This window comes from Chenopodium album, chromosome 21 (assembly GCF_948465745.1).
Source record: "Chenopodium album chromosome 21, dcCheAlbu1.1, whole genome shotgun sequence".
Lineage (NCBI taxonomy): Eukaryota > Viridiplantae > Streptophyta > Magnoliopsida > Caryophyllales > Amaranthaceae > Chenopodium > Chenopodium album.
Window position 1 is genome coordinate 21,242,656 of NC_137854.1, and position 7,924 is coordinate 21,250,579.

The following is a 7,924-nucleotide window of genomic DNA, read 5'->3' on the forward strand; positions in this document are numbered from 1 at the left end:
GTTTGAAATTAAAGCATTCATGCAAATTTCAAGCTTATTAAGCATTTTATTCAGACATATAATCTATCCCTTTTTAGGCGAGAATAAAACGATTCCAAGATTCAAAAAATCAAAGAGTTATTAATCATTCTTTGGCTTGTCTGAACACTTAATAGTTTAAGGTAAGCGATCTAATTGCTAATAGCTCCAAGCTATTCTTGGTTCGATAAATAAAAACGTGGCATCTAATTCTTTGGAGACGTTTAACTCCGTTACCACGACATCTAAGGACTCCTTACTGATATCGTTGAGTTTAACCAAAATCAACTTGTATATTTAGTATACCTTACGTTCCTAGAAAAGTAGTGATGCCTCTCTTTGGGGTAGCCCATCATTGTTCTCATTAGTTCGGTACGTGTCATTTAGGAATAGCACATTTGACTCAATTTTATAGGGACCTAGGGTCACTGTGTTAGTTGATTCAAGTGAACTTAATTAATCATTGCAACATTTGAAATCCTAAACATGAATCAAACATATCATTCATATACAAGAACAATTATATATAGAAAACATAATTAACAGATGCATTTGGCAACTAGCATGGCCTCATGAGTCTTCAAGGGTCTCCATTACAACTTCATGGATTTGTCTTCTAAGAAACGCCGTCTTCAAGACATCACCATCAAATATGAAACTATTAGTAATAATTACGATTAGGACTAATCTAAATATTAAGGTACAAAAATACGCAATGGTTCATAGACCGCATTTAGATTTATCAAATAATTAGACTTGATTTTGTGATAATTGATGAACGATGTATAGATGGCTTGTCTAAAACATCTAGCATGAAGTTCCTAGGCTGAAAAATTATGTGGCGACCACTCCTTCCTAGTCTTTAAGTAATAAGATACGAGGTTAATGAAGTGAAATCAAGTACCACTTCTCCTTCTTAAATTGAGTTTGTGCAGTGCTAATGAGCACTAATACAAGTTCTTCCATCTGATTATTGATTCTCTTAAGTTAATCGGCACTAATGAAAGCAGTCGAGATGCATACTTGACAATTCCTCTTTAGGTCCGTTTCTATAACAATATTCGTTTTACTTTTAAGATTTTGATATTTACTTTTTGAGTTTATTTTCTTCACTTTGAACATTTGACACGAAGTATTACTAGAGCACTAGTTCAACAGGTAGATTCAAATCCCACGTAGATTTATTTATCTAATGATTATTTTGGTTTGGTTTGATTTAATTTTTGCTATTCGCAAAGCTTTATGTGAACTTTGATGAAAATTTGGCTCTGTCTTTATGTTGAAACTCAATACAATGATAGACTGTCTAATTAACATTATAATGTTAATGGTCCAAATTTTCCAATGCTTGTATATATACTAAATAGATTTTTTTTATTCACCTTAGAGATTATTGTATTTACTTTTGAGGCATTTTGTTTTACTTCGATTGTTTCATCTGATATAATACACTGACCATTGTGTAATAAATGGACAAAAGATATGTAGGTGTCGATCCCATGGATGTTTATTTATTAGATAAAATTAATTTTTATTTACTCCACTTTTGAGATTTTTTTTTTTTACATTTAAAATATTTCGATTTACTTTTTAGTTTTTTGTATCTAAGTTTGAAATATATTATAGGACAAGTTCAAAGTACAATCTAAGAAGCATGTGTAACAAGCTTCTCTTTCTCTTTCTTTTTCTTACTATAAAATACTATATGATGGTATTTTTGTAAGAGTCAGACCCATACTATTGCTATATACTACTGTATTTTTAAATTTTGATATTTTGTAAGCTAATGTGATTTACTTTTTAGTTATTTTCTTTTACTTTTGAGAAATTTTGTGTTACTTTACAGTGTTATATATTTTTTTAGAGATAACCTATGTAGGAATCGAACCTACTCCTTTATGCATTCACATAGTGTTCTACCACTTGAGCTAATAGATTTACTTTAAAGTCTTTTTTATTTACTTTAGAGATCACTTAGGATTATGATCGTTCTATGAAATTAGAAAATTGCTAATCTTGAGGACAAAAGGATTAATAAAAACCTATGGTTCTAACTCACAACAAACATAGCATCATACTCGAACTCCATATATTGACATGACATTCTTCTAGCAAGCGCCATTCTCATTCTTAAAGCCAAGAATTCTTCCATGACAAGAACCCACTCTACATTTAATTTTTTCACCATAATAACCATAATCTTCCCTTGTTCATCACTAATTACAACACCCAAGCCAACCCCCTACCTTCGAAAATTGCTACTTCTAATTTGAAAAACGAACTCTGCAAGAGCTTCTAGCAAGTGCCTACTAAAACTCCTCTCTACATGTCTCAGAATATCTATCAATGTAGTTTTTATAATACCCCACACCAGCTTTCAAATCTCTGATTCCACATTCCCTCAGATTTCGATTGCTCATATATTATAAATCATAGTTTAGCTTTTATTGATTTACTATAAATTATAATTGATTTACTTTAACCTGGATTCTGTCTACATTTGAAATTGACAATATACTTGGATTTGGGGAATTTCGTACAGTTAAACAAATAAAAAAAATGTACGCATTAGTTCACTTAGCTTACAACCTCAATGCATTATGGTATCTATTCTGCTTCTAATTTTAAATCTAGCCCCCAACCTACTGTCTAGGTGAGGCTAATTTGGAACTACTGCATATAAAAGCAATAATTAACATTATTAAAATATGCAAATTTTATAAGATTTGAAACGAAATTTGTTTCCAACATCAATTTGTATCAACACATATTTTAGCTGGAATCTTCTCAGCATAAGCATTTGTTATAATTAGTAGAAAAATACAAAAATAAATTTAATTTTTAACGATTAACTGAATTTAAACCTAAGTAAGAATTGAACCTACATCTATATGCATCTGTATAATGCGCTACCACTTGAGCTACTAGGTTTACTTCAATGTTCTTTTTATTCACTTCATATCATTTTTTATTTACTTAGAGACAAATGATGTATTTCTTGTCATGAAAGCTTTTTTTTTCGCAAACTTGGGGTGTGTCCACCCGCACCCAACAGTTTGTGTGTCCCGACTATTTTGTATTTTCTATATCTCTCATTCTTTCTCTTCCCTTCTATTTGCTTTCATTGATGATTGGGTTCGGTGGTTGCAGAGGAGGCCACAACAGAGGAAGAATCATGATTATCAAAAGAACCAACACTAGATATCATATTAGGATCACACAATTCGCCTGTAATTTAAACTCGTTATCGAGGAATTAAACCTGTTGTGGTGGTTCGAGGAGGAAGAGGTGGCGAATCAACGGAGGAATTGTGAACATTAGTGGAACAATTAGCACTACCATTGAGGAAATCCTGTAAGATGAAACCCTTGTAATGGGAAGTAGTGTTGGTTGAAGTAGGGTGATTAATTGAGTGAATGTGAGAAATTCGGGTGTTTGGGAGTGAATTAATGGTGATAGGGTTTGGATCCTCTAGAGTTGAACTCTATAGAGTTCAATAAATCTAGACCCTCCACAAAAGATCAATGGCTAATATTCATCTTGCATGCATTTCAAAATAAAAAAATAAAAGTTCAATAAAAATAATTAAAAACTCTCACTCTCACAACTCTACAACTCTATAATTTTCAAACTCTAGAGGATCATCGTTTTCTGGGTTTGAGTTGTTGATTGAGAATTTTGGTGGTTGGTGGTTCATGGGTGTGATGGGATCAGTGGCTGGGGTGGCGTGGATTTGTGGGTTCTTTGAGACTTTGAGAAAAAAAAAGAGGAAGAGGGGGAAATAGGAGAGAGAGAAAGAAATGATTGTGGGTATGTTGTTAATATTAGCCAATAAAAGATGTATATTAGCCATTAAAGTGAACATATAAGCTAATTACTGTCTTATATCAATCAGATTAGGGAGATATAAGACATTAGTAAAAACGTAACAACCAACAAAAGATACATATAAGCCAACAAGAGGAGTATATCATCTAACAAATGATACGTATAAGCTAACACGATGACTCTATCAGCCAACAAATGAATCGTATTAGCCAACAAAACCAACAGGTAAGCCAACAAAATAAACATATAAGCCAATAATTAAAATAAACATATCAGCCAACTAAAGAAACATATAAGTCAAATGATGTTTGATATTAACTATAAAAAAGAACTCATCAAAATTTTTTAAAAATAATAATCCAACAAAAAGAATACATTAGCCAACCCAAAAATTCATATCAGCTAACAAATGAAACATATCAGCTAACTCGTGAAACATATAAGCCAACAAGTAAAAAATATCAGCCAGGCTATTCGCGCGGAAATTTGTGTGTGGGCATCTGTACGCAATAGCTACTTTTTTTTCCGACAAAAAGCAGCAATATACTTTATTAAGGAATGCTAGCGTAGCAACATCCATTACACAAGGAGGTGTTAGGGTTTGGTGAGTCCGACTCACCGTGGAAGAAACCCCGAAAATAAGACTGCACTCGCAATAAATAAAACCACATAAGTATAACTAAATAAACACAAAGTGTAGAATAGTAATTATACCTTTGAAGCGTGCTTCACCCGACCACTATGGCTCTTACTTGAAAGCACGCCTCGAAATTACGACGGCCTCCGACGGTGATCCACCCGCAGCACGACCACCGACAAAAAGGTCTATTGCCTTGGGGGTTAACAAGGCCCGACCAAGCCCGAGTAATTACGAGTTCAAGGATTTTTACAATGGTAATGCCCTATTCAACTCTTATTCAAGCAAAGAATCCTCAAGCCATGCTTTGGTTATTTATAAGGAAAGCTCCCTTGTGAATTCCACTAATCTTTCAATATAGGACTTTTTCACAAAAAGATCCCACACGGAAATATTGATGAATTCAACCCTTACTTAAATAAACCAAGGAACAAGTAACAAGTGTCACATGGTTAGGTAAGGACCACTTTCTCACTTGATCCCCAAGGCAACTCACATGTATTGTGAGTTAACCATGTGTCACCCAACCTTGAGCCCCAAGTTGGGTTCGGTTGGGCCACTTTCTTTTGGCCCGTGTCCATGACCCGTCACCCGGGTCCACGGCCCCTTGCCACATGCGCTGCCACCGTGGCGCGCTGCCACCCTGGCACGCTGTCGCTTGGTGGCAGCCAACATGGTGCTGCCATGTGTGCTGCCATGTGGCGTTCTACCATATGTGCTGCCACGTGGCACGCTCCTATATGGCGCGCTTCCCTAGCCTTTCGCGTGGCTAAGATTTTACTTGTTACTTGAAGCATTTTCCCGTCTCGCTAAATCCTAAATTTTGGCTCGACATTTGAGATTTTCCGACGCTTGGTTTCGACGTTCCAAGCTCGAATCTCCAGCGCTTAAATATTAATTACTCGGTCGACTCATTAATTCCTTCCGAATTAATTCGTCGTGTTGGCTCGTTAGTTGCTTGGGTGTGACCCGAAGGGTTCAGTTAAGATTAAGGTTTAATATTAGTTATGCATTAACATTACTGATCGGCAGCGGCCTCCACCCAGGCGTTCCGATCACTTGACCTTACTGAATATGTTAGCTTTCTAAATAATTCTTAACCTACTATCAGAATAATACACTTGTTCGACAGACACTATTCCTTTCAAGAGGAGCTCCTAAATCAATACTCTCATCTCCACATACTCTTTTATTTAACGTAGAAGAGGATAAAGTGGTAAGACCACTCTTTGAATAAAAAAGATTACAAAAACACAAAGAAAGCACAAGATAGTAACTAAACATAAAGCTGGTAACAAAATACCAAGTGAAGGTGACAGTTGAAGCAAAAGTTTAGCGAGGAACAACAGCAATGAACCCTTGATCAAGCAGTGTATGTGTCAACCCTTGATCAAGATCTGGTGTTTTAGTATTGTATGTGTCAAACATCTCATTAGCAAGACAGAGATGGAACATTCTTACCTGAGGTTGACATCTTCCAAGAGAAGCTAGCTGATGAGCCAAATAGGTTGACTACCCTCCCAGCATGGAGAATAGGAACAAACCGATTTGGTCAGAGAAGATGACCAATGCCCTTAATAATGTTTCCCATGTCATGGTTAAATAGAAATCTGGGTCATTGAGTAATGAGCATTTCCCTTAGAGCATCAACACTTTCACGTTCCTACCACCAGAGGATTTCAATGAAACCATATATGCTCTCCCTACCACAAAATAGGGAATAAGTAACACACAATACACAACGGTCGAGTCTCATAGGCGATCTCTAGAATTATACAGATCGCCTATGTAAGATAGGCGTGTTGTATGTTAAAACTTTTAGAGCACCTGTATAGCTCTATTTTATACATCCAAATTTACACTATACAATATAGAACGCCAATGTAAGATAAGCGTTCTATAAGTATTATTATATTTTTTAAAAAAAAAATAAAGAAAAAGTTGAACGTATCATGTACTATTCCCACATCTTGCCTAACCCTAAAACATAATTCTTATTCCCAATAAGCTGCCCCCTCCCTATCTTCTTATGTTTTTCACTCCCTTTATTTTTTTATCAAAAATTAACAACTTCCTGGCTCCCTCCTCTCTCTCATCGTCCCCCTCTTCCTCTCTCCTCAAATTCTAAGCAACACCATCGATTGTCCAGCTTCTCACAACAACAGGTACACCACTTCTCAAGCCTTTTACGCCCACCGCTAACGCACTAACCACCGTCGAGCAATGATCGTTGTTCAATCTTTCTTATAAAGCCACAACGCGCATTGATTTGAATGACTGCTTAAGATTTTGTGAGTTATGCAAGGGCTAGATTACAATGAATTTCAAAATCAACAGGTCAGCATTAAAATTAAGAACAATGAAATGAGCAGCTTCATATCAACCAATGATCAAGAATAGCAAAAAAAAAAAAAAAAAAGACGAGCTCTGCAATAGATAACTACCTAGTTGTGAATGTAAACTGCAATGTTTTCCAAGTTTGAAGCATTGCCAATACATCATCAAGTATAACTTCAGTCTTGAAACCAAGTTTTGTCAATACTTTAACACTTTTAACCTGTTTAAAAAAATTTACATCTGAGAAATATTCAAATCATCTTACAGCAAATAATTACCAATGTTACACATACAAAAGAACACTCTCCTTTCAGTTTTACCATAATACGTGGTTAGAGTAGAAGCTCAAAATTTATGCAAAAATATAAGTTAAAAACTAACATTCAAAAAATCATAAAACTCAATCGTCATAAAATTCCATGACAATTCACTAAATCCACATAGATTTGTTCACAAACTCACCAACATTCACAAAAATTTCAATGTCGGTGTTTTATTATCAAGGTACTTTAGAAATTCTAGCAATAAAATTAATCACTGTAATCATTCACAATTTAACCTCAAAAATTATATACTTCTTCCATTTCTTATTTCTTGCAACAAAGGGGGGTTGCACAATTTCCAAGTCAAAACTTTTAAGGGAGTAAAGCATGTTCTAATCCCATGTGATTAAGTTTAAAAAAGGAGGGAAGTAAAAGGGACCACCTTTTTTTTCAAATTTTTTACATGGGCTGGTTTTGGGAGGGTGTACTTTTCCCTCCCAAATTTTCACCAAATTTTTAAAAGGAAAATTTGTTAATTACTACCTCAAAAAAATGGTCTTTGCGAATTACTACCCGTAAAAAAAAAGTTGTTAATTACTACCCTAAAACTGATGAATTCTATAGATTGCCACCCTTTTCTCTAATCAGCCCCTAATTAGCTGATTTAATCTATTAATGATATCATTAGCCGGCTAATTTGTAATTAGTTACTTTTAAGGCATGATTAATTAAATAAACCCTAACACCACCTCTAAACCACCACTGCACCACCTCCCAGGGTCTCTGTTCCGTACCCTTTTATGAGTGGCCGCGCATCTTCTTTGGTGATAATCGCGCCTGT